General features: G+C 36.3%; 1 long non-coding RNA gene and 1 pseudogene across 1 annotated transcript in view; both read left to right on the top strand.

The window, feature by feature from the left end:
• The window catches only part of LOC138142760 (uncharacterized), a 145830-nt gene that overhangs the window by 46763 nt on the left and 83247 nt on the right, over positions 1-15820 (top strand). The window lies entirely within an intron of this gene.
• LOC138142794 (repressor of RNA polymerase III transcription MAF1 homolog) lies at positions 5108-5994 on the top strand (annotated as a pseudogene).

The raw sequence follows: 15820 nt of genomic DNA, 5'->3' as shown, positions 1-15820 counted from the left end.
AATTTCATGATAACCTTGTGGATTTATAGGATATAGCAGCTTTTGTTATTATTGTTGTTGTTGTTTAAATGAGGAAATAAGTGGCTAATATTTTATAGTGCTATTTTCCTTAGAAGACATTGCATTTATCTTAATATTTGGCAATCATTTGATTAGGAAGAATACTTTAATATAATACAGTCAATAGTGTTTGCTGTCAGATTTCTGCAACTGTAGTATATTGAAACAAGTTCAATGGTAAGTGTTGTCTTCAGTATCATAATTCTGAAAGACATCAGTGGTATTCATACTTCTGATATCAATCATGGGATTTTTGTCCATTAGCAAACATTTGGTAAGGGTGTACTGTGTTCCAGGCACTGTGCTAATTGGTAGGTACAAAGACAGAGGCTTTATTCTCAAGGAGCTCATACTCTAAGAGACTGACGACTTGCAAACAATTATGTATAAACAAAATAGAAGATCAAAAGAAGATAATCATCAGAGTAAGTGTTTTATTATTATTTGGAAGGAAAGATAAAAAAGATTCTTGTAGAAGGTAGAATTTTAGAATTTAAAGAAAGCCAAAGATACCAGGACATGAAAAAAAAAGGTAGAAGAGAATTCCAGGCCTGGGGGATCATCACTGCAAGTGCACATAGTTGGAAGGAGTATCTTTTTAAAGGAATTACAATATAGTCGATGTAGGTTGAAGGTTTTATATGGGGAAGAAGGTAAGCTTAAAGAACACTATGCTAGGTTGTATATGGGCCTGGGATAGGTTACAATGGGCTTTAATGCTGAGCAAAGAATTTTATATTTGATCCTGGAAGTGAGAGGGAATCATTGGAGTTAAGTGACATAGGCAAGTTTTAGGAAGATCAACTTTGTAGCTGAGTAGAAGATGCATTAGAGAAGAGATGATGTGAATCTGAACCAGGGTCATATTAGAGTGTGGAAGTTTGGTTGATTGAGAAAATGTTGGTGTGCAATACAGAAACAGGAAAATTAGGAAGAGACTGTAGCTTAGAGGTAAAGGTAATGGGTTCAGTTTTAGATATGTAGAATATAAGGTGTCTAAGAGACATCCAGTTCAATTTATTAAATAGGCAGTGAGAAATGGAATATTAGAAATCAGCAGAGAGTTTTGGACTGGATTAGTAGATGTGAGAATCATCAGTACGGAGATGATTAATTGAATTCATAAAAGCCAATGACAGATTACCAAATGAAATAATATTGAGGGAAAAGAAGGTCCTGAACAAGATTTGGGGGCACAACTATAGTAAACAGGTTTTATGTGACTGAAAATCCATTGAATGAGAATGAGCCAGAATACAGAGGGTGAGAAAAGAAGTAAAGGCAACAATTATAGATGTATGGAGAAAACTCGTATAACAAAAAATATAATATTGTTAAATCATTTTGTGAAACTTAAAGTGATATATAAAATGCTAATTATTATTATTGGTAGTAGTAGCAGCAGCAGCAGCAGTAGTAGTAGTAGTAGTAGTAGTAGTAGTAGTAGTAGTAGTAGCAGTAGTAGCAGTAGTAGCAGTAGTAGCAGTAGTAGTTGTTGTTGTTGTAACGCTATCATTATTATATGGGACGGTAGCTAGTAGGAAATGAGAGAATGAGTAAGAAATTGTTGAGCATGGGGGAGACCTGAATGTGATTGTAGACAATGCAGAAGCAAGATTAGTGCAAGTGTTGGGGATGAGAGGGTAAAATTCTGGAATAGACCAGATGACATGTAATCACTTGTATGTGTTGGAGAGTAAACCTTAGCAATGAGAAGGATAAAATAGTTTGGAAAAGGTGTTGTGGTGAGTGGAATAACAAATTGATTAGGGTTATATGTAAATATTTCCTTGTTTTAGTGAGGACCCAGTTGAGATCGTGGAAGATCATGTTATCCAAATTCATTCAATAACAAATAAATAGGAACAAATGTATCTAATGTAGAGCGTAATCTGAGGCTGAGGCAATGACAAGATAATTGCCAAGAAAAAACAGTATAACACATCAAAGAAGAGGTTAGAACCGATTCATCAATAGGTCAAGACAGGGAAGAGAAGTAAGTTTAACCAGTTCAGATATAAGGCATATGATGGAGTAAGTCATGGGACAAGAGTAAGTTGAGGAATTAGGAAACTACAGTATTTAAGGGAGTAGAAATATGTGCATTGAAATTTACTAGTAAGAAGTCAGGAATTAGGGTGAATAGAAAGATTGTGAGCCAGGCAATGAACTCAGTGAGGAAAGGAAAGTACTCTAGAAGTTTATGAACAACTACCAGAAGATTGATTTGAATGGTAAATATGGATTGAGTAAATTCCAAAGCAGCAGAGATTACCGAGTGATGGTAGTACAGGGTGATCCTGGAAGTGGCAATGAGGAGCAAGGAATTTTCTACCACACACAATATATACACACATAAGTATGCATGTAAGTGTGTACCCATATATGTGTACAAATATATCTATATACACATAACATGTATATAGTAAGTATTTATGTCTCTATATATGCATAAATGTGCATGTATACATATGTGAATCTATACACATGTAACTATGGAATGTATGTGCATATTTTGTGTATATATAGCATAAACATAAATTAGTGTGTGTTCACGTACACATGAGGCAGCTAAATGATACAGTGGGGCAATGGGTCTGGGGTCAGGAAGACCTGAATTCGAATTTGACCTCAGATATTTACTAACTGCAGAATCCTGCGGAAGTCACTTTACCTCTGTTTGCTTTACTATCCTCAGCTATAAAAAGGAGATAATTATAGCACCTACCTCAAAGTTGCTGTGAGGATCAAATGATATATTTTTAAATTGATTAGCACAGTGCCTGGCATGTAGTAGGCGTTATGTACATATTTATTTCAAACACATTTGCTTGTTTTATGTGTGTATGTAAGCACACACATACATATATGTATAAATATACACATGCACATTGATTTATGGTAATAAATGTGTATATATACACATATTTATATGTATGCATAGTGTTATAGAATAGACAGATTCACAGGAAGTTTGGATTCACATTCTATTTTTGAGAGATTGTTGGTTGAGGAACATGGACAAGTCACTTAAACTCTCATTGATACAGATTACGTGCAGAAGAAGCAATTATATACACCATTAGATGCTGCATCTCCATCAAGTTATCTATACCAATGAAATCATTGGTGAAATTGAAATATGTATGTGTATATACATACCTATACATATAACATTATATCTCCTTAATTCTGGGAAGAAAATATTTAAAATCGCAGAGCAAATGTTATTCATTCAAGAAGAATTTATTAATCATCTATTATGTAACTATAACTGTGTGAGGTGTCTTGAATTCAAAGACAAAACTAGATTTTCCTGAGGAATAGTTCTGACCTGTGTTTAGCAACAGCATGTGCTATTGCATAAAATTAGGAAAAATAATTGAGGAAATTTGCTTGGTCATCATGAATCATTTGGCTTTTTAATTTTAGGAATGAGTTTCATGATAACCTTGTGGGTTTATAGAATATAGCAACTTTTGTTATTGTTGTTTTAATGAGGAAATAAGTTGATAGTATTTTATAGTCCTATTTTCCTTAGAAGACATTACATTTATCTTAATATTTGACAATTATTTGATTAGAAAGAAAATACTTTCAAGTTAGTGCTTATTGTTTTATTTCATTAGGAAAGATTGAGGATTAACCAGTGCAGTATACCATACGATGTGAAAGGAGAATGTGTCTTAGTGGTTTGTTCCTATATTTCTAAGCTTGGTTCATTTGTCTACTAAAAAAGATAAAAAATGTCTAAGCAAGACATTATCAAATATCTCTAGGTACATTCAACCTTTAATTCGTTAAAAAGCATTTTTCTTTATTATTATTATCTATCTACATCCACTGTAGTCAACATTTTGTTGTGCCAAGGAAGAGACCCTGTGTTCCTCAAATGTAACCCCCTAGATTGCAAACCAGAGAGAATCAAAGTGCACATACAATGATGAAATGTGAGAATTTTATCTAAGGACCAGCCTAAATAAATTCAGAAAGACTCTTAACCATGGCAGTTTTGACTTGGTGATGTTTTATATTTATTGATTCATTCATTCATCCATTAATTTGTTTGCTTATAGTTTTTCCAGAACAACTTACAAAAATCTTTTATGATATAGATTTATAATTTGCATCTGTAGAGATAGTCTTCATAATGATTAAGCCATGGATCCTTGAAGAACTAACATGATCTTTGTGATTACTATATTGGCACGAGTGAAGGAACCCCAAATCTTGCTTTTGAAGATTGTCAAGCTCCTAGAATATTGGGTATGAGTAGGAGGGATAATTTTAGCTCTCTTCACATATGACTAATTTGGACTGAATTTAACCACATGTTTATTTGTCATTTATGTGAACTCTTTTAATCAGATTGAGCATGAACAGGAATGCGTTATTTTGATGATACTTTCTGGAACACAATTTCTCCATGTGGACATAAACAAAACTAAATAAATACCTTCATTGCAAATATGATAGTAATATCACACTAGCAATTGCCCTAAATCCTGTGTATCATCTTCTTTGCTTGATTTCTGCTGCTCTGATCTATGTGGTACTAGTTCACCTCTTCAATTTTTTCAAGACAGGAATGGTGAACCCCCCATAATCTTAACATTTGAATTTCTGTTTTCATTAAAGCCACAAGTCCTGTTAGCCAGAAGGCTAAAGAATCAGAGTAAGGCTTGTTGTTCTTCGGCTTGAGGGAGATGGAGGCAGCTTCTTCTATTTTTTCTTTTTCCACCTGTGTTGCCATCATCGTGTGCTGAAGGCAGCCAGAGCCTGGTCAGTGTGTGTGTGTGTGGGCAGGGCATATCTCAAAGGTTGCCCGTGTGGGCAGGGCCAGAGAAGAAGGATGTCGCTGCAAAGTTTTCTTTGGTTACACCTCAGCTACAGAGGAGTCTACAGGGTCATATCTCTCAGGAACTGAGGAGCCTCTAAGATCCCTGGATTTCCTGGTGCCTCACAGAGAGATGCCCCAGCTAGGCACATTTTCTTTGCTGCCCTATCCCAAGCCCCTTGATTTCCTTGGCCCTAGCCCCTGCAGAAGATGAAGCTCTTAGAAAACTCCAGTTTTGAAGAGATCAACTCCTAACTAATGGTGGAGACAGGTGATTCTCACATCATTGGCATAATTGAGAGTTACCTCCTGTAAGATGCCAGGGGATGACAAGCACATGTTCAAGCAGTTCTGCCAGAAGGGCTGGCCCAATGTGCTAGAGGCTCTGCCCCCCTTCTCCAGACCTGTGGCCTCATCCCAGCAGGCTGAGCAAGAGGCAGGGAGGGCAAGATGAAGGGCCACTGAGTGACAAGTGCAGCTGGATGACCCTCTTCTATCTGATTGCCTCTCTCAATGAGTCCTTTAGGCCTGATTATGACTTCTGCTCTGCCAAGAGCCGCAAATTCAGCTGAGAACTTAGCTTCAACTGGGTGGTGAACTCAGCACATTGCAGCCTGTTCTCTGCAGCACCTGAGGATTTTTCTACTCTGAAGCCCCAGATCCGGAATGCAGTAGATGAAGAGATTTCCCTGTCTAAATGTGATATCTACAGCTACAATCCTGACCCGGACTCTGACTCCTTGGGTGAAGATGACAGCCTCAGGTTCTTCAACTACTTTTCCTACAAGAAGCGGTTCAATCAAATAGTTTTCTTCAGTTGTGGGTGGATCAGTGGCTCCACATACATTTGATCAGAGACTGACCATGAATTGGAAATGGACTTGGGAGAGGAAGGAAAGGAAAAGAGGGAAGAAAGAGGGGGCAACAGCAGTGAGGGGGCAACAGAGCAGACCAGCACCATGGAGGACAGGCTCCAGGTGATCTGCATGTTAAAGGTACAGGAACCCCCTCATCTTCATTGCTCTTGGACTAGAACTTTTCCTGTGTGCTTGTCACCCTTGCCTCCCTTCCCTTCTCAGTTGGCTCTCCCTCTTTAAAAAGCTGGACTTAGCCCTCCTAGCACTTTGGTTCCAGATTGTGAGCAACTGACTTTCCCCCACCTAACCTTTCTTAATCATATAGAACAGCACCAACGCCCCTGCCTTCTCTCTCATGCTGCCTAGAACTGGCCTCTTGGGGAAGGATTGAGTTCCACTGACGGTGTCCTTGGAGGTGGTAGGGCTAGCTTTGACCTGCTCCCTGTGCCTCCGAGATTGTATTTTTATATTTTTTACAGAGGCACTATCTCCTCTTTTCCCCACCACACTCCACCCCAAATCCCTGGGAGCAGGTGGGCATCTGCATGTACTCTGGGCCTAATGGTAGCTGGTGTGGACTCTGGGCATGACCACCTAATAGTGTTGTGGTTTAATCCCAAGGATGCCCAAAATTGTTGCAGTGGGGTCTCTGTCCACCCAAAAACAGTTGGAGTTTCATGATGTGTTGTGGTGGAACCGTCTCAAAGAATTCAGAATCAGACCACCTCTAATTCAAGTACTGGCATTTTTTTTGAGACTGATGCCTCTCATGAAGCAGACTAAGTTCCAAGAGGAACCAAAAGCTTCAGAGAAAACAAGATGAATTTTTATATGGTAAAGATGCAATTACATAACAGAAATCATGAATATTACAAAGGCAAGAGGAGTTTGTTAAGGGATTAGGTAATGAAGGAGGGTTCCCATCTATTTTTTAGTGGTTAAACATTCTGGTCATGCTGCCCTCCAATTGGCTACTTATTGTGGTCCTTTCAAGATATATAATTAGGTATTGTGGTCCTATCTTAGGCTAGATGGATGATGTGACTGTGATTGAATACAAGCATACACATGTCTCTGTGGGAATGGGTCTGGGGGCAGTGACTAGGTAGAGGCCAAAGTTAGGTTCTCATCACATGGACACACCTGCTGCTTCTGTGGGAACTAAGATTTCAGGGATATACCTGTTGTTCCAATGATCAGTGAGGCATATATGAAGTTAGGACATTGGCAGAGGTAGGTACAGTAGGCCTGCTGTTCAGTGGATCCAGGCCTATAATGAAGTTAGAATTTGGGGGCTGGGGGAAACTTTATTAGGATTCCATCAATAATATCAGGGCAGAAGGGGACCCATGTCCCAGGCCCCTCCTACCTTGATCCAGCCCTGAAAGGCAGCCAATGTGCACTGAGGGGTCACTTTGCTACAGTTCTGTGTCTCCAATAAAGTTTTTGTGATTTAAAAAATATCAGAAAGTGAGATCATGACTGGCTCAATTTTGATTTTTAGATTCTCTTTTAGGGAAGACCCTTGCAAGAGATCTTTTGTTAAAACTCACTAATAGCTTTGCTAATAAAATTTATTGACCTTAGTGCTGTTACCTACTTGATATAGAGGGTTATAGATTTGTATTTATCTATCTGCTTAAGCACACCTGGCAATGCAGAGCATTTGATTTGTGGAGTGAAAACTTTGCAGTTCCTGAAAGTAACACTGAAAAGGGTACCAGCCTCTTCCACTTCTTCAAAGTTCCCTGTAGGTTCAGGCAATTAAAATAAAATTTGCTCAAGGTTCTGGTGAGTATTTGTAAATTGACCCTCATGCTACAGAGCAAAAGAGCTAGGTAAGAACTTGATATGTTTGAATTGTACCAACTGAATGTGTCTATCTATATTTGGTGGTTTATTTGTCCATCTTTTTTTGTTTTTGTCCTTTGTTATATATATTCGTAGGGAAAGAACCATAGAGTAGGCTGTCCTGCAAGGTACTGAATGTGTTAGGATATTGTCTTGTTCATTTTTTTTCAAGTTGTGTCCAACACTTCATAATCCTATTTGGGATTTTCTTGGCACAGATATTAGAGTGGTTTATCCTTTCTCTCTCCAGCACATTACACAGGTGAGAAAACTGAAGAAAAGAGGTTTCCCTGACTCCAGGTATGTGTATCAGCAATGCCATATTCACAATGCCTATAGAGATTACAAATATGCTGATATAATTATCCATTACAAAATACGTCATGTTTGCCATATGAGGAAATAAACTAGAAAATTTATTAAGATACCAAAAGACTGAGTCCCAAAACCAGAAAGTGAAAGCCATCAGAGTAGTTATGATATTGGCACAGGTAGATAAAGTAGAAAGCACCCACATTTTCAAGCCTTTAAAACAGAACAGGCTACCTCAGGCAAAGGTCCTCCTCTCCCCACTCACAGCAACCACCCAGCGTCCTGGAAGCGTGCTCCCAGCAGCTCCGGCCCCTGGCAGTCCTCAGCAGGAGTCCTTAGCAGAAAGTCCTTAGCAGTCCTAACTCAAAAAGGGCTTTGCGCTGCCACTGCCTCTGCTGCTGCCGCTGTCACCACCACCGCCAGCCAACGCAGGAACGCTAGCTTGGCTTCCGCTTCCTCTTGCTCCGCCCCTTCCTGCTACATCAGCAAGTCCAACGGGGCATGGAAGATCTTTAAATCCCATAACCCTTACATTATGCCACACTATCCACTGTGATACCTAGTTGCCTCATGTTACAGCATGTGATATATCAAAGGACATGGTCAGTGATGATGCTGCCCCATAAGGTCAGCAATTGCTGTTTCTGGGACCTTGCCTTTTTTTTTTTGTAAGTAAGGTATGGCATCAAACTAAATATAATCTCAGGTTTATTTTTGTGGTGTACCTTCTTTATTTAATTTTTTTTTTTTTTTGCTTTTTGTAGTGCAATTGGGGTTAAGTAATTTGCCCAAGGTCACACGGCTAGTTTGTGTGTGTGTGTGTGTGTGTGTGTGTGTTTGTGTTAAGTATCTGAGGCTGGACCTGAACTCAGGTTCTCCTGAATCTGGAGCCAGCACCCTCCTGACTCTCCGGCCAGCACTCTACGCACTGTGCCACCTAACTGCCCCGTCTTCTTTATTTTTAATGGAAATATTTATTAATTTGTACAAATGCTATTTTTATCTATATATTTTGACTTTAAATAGTATTTTATTTTTTCCATAAGTTACTAATTGAGAATTTTTTAGCATTAATTTTTACAAGATTTAGAGTTTCCATTATTTCCACTACTTTCCTACTTCCCATCCTCTCTTCTGAAAATGGTAGGCAGTTTCGTATAGTTTATACGTATGCCATTGTGGAAAATATATCTCCATGTTCATCAAAATAGATTCATCATGGAAGAAGAAACAAATTTAAAAATCCCACCAAAATTAATAAAGTATTTTATTAGTTTATTTTAATAATAAACTAATTTTTAATAAGAAAATAATTATTTCATTATTATTATTAAAGAAAAAATATCCTTCTATCTGACTTCAGAGTCCATAAGTTCTTTTCCTGGATATATGTAGCATTTTTCTTCGTGTGTCCTTAGTGCTTGTCTTGGATCATTGTGTTGCTGAGAAAAGCTGAATCATTCATATTTAATCGTCACATGATATTGCTGATTTTGTTAAAAATGTTTTCCTGATTCTTCTGGTTTCACCTTGCACAAGTGTAGCAACAAGCACCCCGGGTGTCCTCAGGGTTTGCCGCCAATACAGGTTCTTGGATCTGCTTTGTTAAAGGAAAGCAACTCAAAATGGGTTAACAAGCTTACTTTAATCAGTCAGACATATATCATTTACCTTGTTCAGGAGAAAAGGTCAGCACCCTGAACCTCAAAGTATACAGGCATAATTATCAAGACAGAAACATCAAGTAGACAGATTTCCAAACTGTCCAACCATTACATCCATACCCAGTCAACATCTGGGTTTCCACATTCTGGGTTTTTCAAAGCCGGGGGACTCTCATCAACGGCTTCCCAGAATTCAAATCAAATCACAGAACACTTCTCAAAGTGAGTCCCAAAACAAAGCTACACATCAGGGCTTATATAGCCTTCTCCTGGCTCAGAGAATGTAACAACCTTATTGACCCACTGGCCAATCAAGAAGTATCTACTGAAAAACAAGCCTCCCACCCCAGGCTCCAGGTGCACGTTAGCCTAGGGGCAGGGAAGATCTTTAAATCTGCATTTCCATTACAACAAGTTCATAAAGTCTTTCCAGGTTTTCCTTAACTCTATGTGTGTCTCTCTACTTTCAGTGTTTTTCTTATGAACAACATATTATACTGTTTTTTTTAATCCACTTTGCTATCTGCTTCCATTTTATGGGAGAGTTCACCCCATTCACATTCACTATTTTGATAGCTACCTGCATATTTCTCTCCATCCTATTATTCCTAATCTTTGCCTCTCTCCTTTTACCCTTTCCCTTATCACCAGCTTTCTGCTTCTGTATACAACCTTGCCTGATCTGCTCTCCCTTTCCCATGCCACCCCCCCCCCTTTATTTACTCTCCTCCCCTCCTATTTCCTTATTAGGTAAGATACACTTCTATATTCATCCAGTTGTGTATATTATTCCCTCTTTGAGCCATTACTGATGAGAGGCAGGTTCACATAATCCTGCTACCTCCCCTCTCCTCATCTTTCTCTCCACTGTGATAGGTTGTTCTTACCTCTTTATGTGAAATAATTTGCCCCATTCTGCCTTTCCCTTTCTTCTGCACCCACTTTACTCCTCTTTCTCATTCCTTATTTTTTATGTAATTCCCTCAAATACATGTTATACCCATAATATTTGTCTGTGTTTATTCTTTCTATCTGTACTATTATTTATTCAAAGTTTAAGAGTTATAAGTATCATTTTCTCATGAAGGGATGTAAATAGGTTAGCTCCATTGAATTCCTTTTCCCTATTTACCTGTATATGCTTCTCTTGGGTCTTGATATTAGAGATGAATATGGGAGAGCAATAGTGATTTACTGCTTACTCTGCTGTCTTGGCTCCTGGAAGTCTCCTACCTGGTGTACCTTCTTTAAAAGAATAAGTTAAATATTTGTACATAAACTCCTCAAGTATAAGAGTTGAATTTTCAACAAAATAATGAAATAGTAGAATTATTTCACAAGCATTACTTGGATATTGTATGTATGTGTTTTAATTTTATGCTTTCTTGAGTGGATGGAGCTATATATAGCAGTGTGACTAGAATATTGTCAGCTGAGTTTTTATAAGCACCTTCAAAGATTTCATTATTGTAATTATTTTTATCACTTGTCGCTAAACTGTGTAACTTTTATCTACAGTCATGGATGGGGAACTTCAATAAAGATAAAGCCAAATGGTTGGTTACCTGAATAAAATTCATATTTACCTTTTGAATGCATAAATTTGCCAGAGTTTGTTTTGAGGAAAATGATAAAACCTTTAGATAGACACAGAGGAGATTAACAGCTGTTTCCTCATTGTCTTCCCTGCTCTATAGATTTAGTAGAACATGTCCCTTGTATTTCTTTAAGTACTGTTTTCAACTTTATCCTCTTGTGTGCATTTAAAAGGAAATACTTTAATGGTGTTTCTTTTGATATTTTTTAAAAATGTTTTTATTTGTAATCCATTTATTTATATATTTTTAGTTTTCAGCATTAATTTCCACAAAATTTTGAGTTACAAATTTTCTTCCCATCTCTCCCCTATGCCCCACCTCAAGAAGGCAAGTATACTTAATATCCCTTACCCAAATCTGCCCTCTCTTATATCCCCCCATATCCCTATACTTTCTCATAGGGCAAAATACATTTCTGTACCCCATTACCTGTATATCTTATTTCCCAGTTGCATGTAAAAACATTTTTTTAACATTTATTTTTAAAACTTTGAGTTCCAGATTCTCTTCCCCTCTCCTCTCTTCACACACTCCCACTGGAAAGACAAGCAATTCAATATAGGCTATACATGTGTCATTAGGCAAAACATTTCCATAGTAGTATTGTGTAAGATTAACTATATTTCTCCCATTCTATCCCACCCCACATTTATTATAATTTCTGATTTGACCTTATCCTTTTTCAAAACTGTTTGCTCCTAACTACCCTCTTCCCTAGTCTGCCCTCCCTTCTATCATTCACCACTCTTTTCCCCTTTCCCCTATTTTCTCGTAGTTAAGATACTCAATTGAGTGTGTGTCTTATTCCCTCCTTAAGCCAAATTCAATGAGAGTGAGTTTGACTCATTCCCTTTCACATTCCTGTTCTTCCCCTCCATTCTTACAGCCTCCTCTTGCCTCTTTTATGTAAGATAATTTACCCTATTCTATTTTTCCCTTTCTCCTTCTCCCAATATACTCCTCTCTTACCTCTTAATTTTATTTTTAGATATCATCCCTTCATATTCAACTCATCCTGTGCCCTCTGCCTATATATACATGTACAGACATATATATCAAGAGAGAGATATTGATATAGACATATATATATATACAAATACACACATATTCTGACCTATATATACATAGTATATATGTATATATGCATATACACACATATGTATGTATTCCCTTCAACTATCTTCATTCTGAGAAAAGTCTCATGAGTTACAAATATCATCTTTCCATGTAGGAATGTAAATAGTTCAACTCCAATAAGTTCCTTATGATTTCTCTTTCCTGTTTACTTTTTAGTGCTTCTCTTTCTTCTTGTATTTGAAAGTCAAAATTTCTCTTCAGCTCTGGTCTTTTCACCAAGAATGCTTGAAAGCCTTCTGCTTCATTGAATATCCATATTTTCCCCTGAAGTATTATACTCAGTTTTGCTGGGTAAATGATTCTTGGTTTTAATCCTAGCTCCTTTGACCTCCAGAATATCACATTCCACACCTTTCAATACCTTAATGTAGAAGCTGCTAGATCTTGTGTTATCCTAATTGTGTTTTCACAATACTCAATTGTTTCATCCTGACTGATTGTGATATATTCTCCTTCACCTGTGAAGATATTTCTTAATGCCACAGGTTATTTTTTTCTTTCTAGTTGTTTAGCATTCTCAAAGCATAGGGTAAAATCTTTCATTCTCGTGTTTTCTTGGTAGTTATATTTATTTACATTTCTTATAAGATGCTTCTGTTGCTTGGGGTGTTTGCAAATTGAATATTCAACTGCCTGTTTTCTGTGTGATAGAATGCTTCAAATACTACTTTTTATTGAAATTTCATCTTTCATTGATAAGGAAATTCAAGTTTGCATGCTATCACTTTGGATTGCATTTTAAGTTTCTTTGATTTCCATAAAATATTATTTAATTCCCATCTGGATTTCTAATAGTTATAGAATGGATGTGTGTTATTTGAATCCCCTTGCCTTTATATTAGAAGATCCTTCCCTTTATTTTTTGTGGAATTTGTCTTGTTGTTGTTATTTTGTCATTGAAATTATTAAATATAACAACTGTTTGTTTCAAACTTGAAGCATAGGTTATTCCATTGTATTCATGTACTACAATTTGTTTAGTCATTACCAATTCATGGATATTCCCTCAATTTCTTATTCTTGGCCATCACAAAAAGAGCTGTTATAAAGATTTTTGTACATTTGGGTCCTTTCACCCTTTTTATGATCTCTTTGTGATACAGATGAGAGTAGTGATATTGTTGGATCAAATTAAAGTTTTATAGACCTTCGGGCATAGTTACAAAACACCCTCCAGAATGTTTGAATCAGTTTACAACTCTACCAACAATGCAATAGTTTTCCAATTTTACCACATCTTCTTCAACATTTATCATTTTCCTTTTCTGATATATTAGCCAATCTGATGAGTGCGAGGTGGTACCTCAGAGTCATTTTAACCTGTATTTTTCTATTCACTAGTGATTTAGAGCATTTTATATGATTATAGATAGCTTTAATTTCTTCATCTGAATATTGCCTGTTCATATTTGATCATTTATCAATTGGAGAATGGCTTGTATCCTTATCAACTTGACTAAGTTCTCTGTATAATTTAGAAACAAGGCCTTTATTGGAGACTCTGGTTGTAAAAATTTTTTCACAGCCTAGAAAGACTTATATGAACTGATGCTGAGTGAAGTGAGAAGAACCAGGAGAACATTGTACACAAAAACCATCATAGTGTGTGATGATTGATTTTGATAGACTTAATCCTTCTCAACAAAGCAAGGTCCTAAAAAAATTCTAAAGGACACATGATGGAAAATGCTGTCCAAATCCAGAGAAAGAACTATGGAGTCTGAATGCAAAGTGAAGCAGACTATTCTTTTGGTTCTATTTCTTTCTTCTAGTTTTTCTATACAATATGACTAATATAAAGACATGTTTCATAGGAATGTACATGTAGAGCCTATATCAGATTACATGCTATCTTGGGGAGGGAAGAGGAGAGGAAAAGGGAGAAAATTGAAAACTTATGGAAGTGAATTTTGAAAACTGAAAATAAATAAATTAGTTTAAAAAGATTATTTTCCAGCTTTTGGCTTTCTTTCTAATCTTGGTTGTATTCCAGGATATTTTGAAGTTTGTCATTGTAGGGTAGGGGTTTACTCTGTCAGTCCATGTAAGATATTAAAAATCTAATATAAAATTTTAATGGCTATTTTAGATATTCCATAGGTGCAAAATTATTCATATATTTTCATTAATTCCTTCATAATTTATTCACTTATTTGTTTATAAATTTTACAGTATATAGTCTGTATTTCACAAAGATAAACATTTTATAAATTTGGTGATCATGACCTGTTCTTGATTTTCCATCACAAACCATTTCCACAAAAAAATCCACATGACCCAACCATTTTTGTTGCTTCTTTGTTGAATATATATGTAATGTTTTTTATGTATGGCCAAGAATAGAGCAAGGGATTTTAAAACTATAACCTTCATACATTGAATTAAGCTCTTATTCTTCAGTCTTTATCTTTCCTTAGTATACATTAGAGAATTCAGACTTCCTACATGACATTTTAAAATCACCTGAAAAAAAATACATACATATAATTTGATTTCTATTGAACATCAAGCAATTATTAAAATATTTTGGTTCAACTCCCTATGTAATCTGAAAGGCAAAGCCCAATTGACCAACATTTCATATCCCCCTCTGATCATCAAAGTATTTAATTAGTTTAGTTTCACACAGAAATTCTAGGTAGCATTTACTTTTTTTTTCCCCTTGCTCCCTCCCATACAACATGGATTGGATTTGGGGGAGGTTTAAAAACAGCAGCAGCAGAAGCTATTAAGATAATCATGGTCACCAATGTAACATTATATAATATTTCTCATACAAAGGTTCAAGAAGGAAATTCAAGACTTTATTAATCCATTTGTAACTTTTAGGATCCTTGTTCATAAAAGTGGATATAAATGTTGAAAAACATCCTTTTAAAGTAGTAATTTCACTATTTATTAAAAAACTTGAAATGACACAATTATAATGATTTTAATCTGCAAATGAAGGAAGTGTTCCTCATAAGATATTTTCACCTAGTCATTAGAAGAAAGAGAAAAAATGGCAATATATTTCATTTTTTACTACAAGAATATGTCATTATGAAAATTAAATAGACAGACTAGACACAGTTTGGTTCCTTTCTGTTGACTTTTCATTTGTATTATTTCTGGTTTTACTTTTGGCACTGTATATTATTTTGGTTTCAATTTTATAATGATAATAATGAGATTGAATTATATTCTGGAAAAAAAAAAAACTTCCATAAAGGGAAGGAAGGTTTTTAACACAACTCTAAATTCACAAAAGAGAATTCCCAAGACCAACAGAACAGTTGGACAGTTATTCTTATAATTCAAAACATAATTCTCAAATATTTCTGTTGTTTTTGTGGGATTGAAATAAATCAGAATGTCCATTTTTTTTAATAGTAGTGCTTTTAAGAATTCTCTTTTTGGGGGCAGCTAGGTGGTGCAGAGAATAAAGCGCCGTTCCTGAAGTCGGGAGGACCTGAGTTCGGTTCCAGCCTGAGACACTTAACACCCACACCGAAATACTAGCCC

Source organism: Petaurus breviceps, unplaced genomic scaffold (assembly GCF_028583685.1).
Source record: "Petaurus breviceps papuanus isolate PSGF00001 unplaced genomic scaffold, PetGlider_PUasm1.0 90603, whole genome shotgun sequence".
In the NCBI taxonomy this organism is placed as follows: Eukaryota; Metazoa; Chordata; class Mammalia; order Diprotodontia; family Petauridae; genus Petaurus; species Petaurus breviceps.
This window is presented reverse-complemented; position numbering and strand designations above follow the sequence as displayed.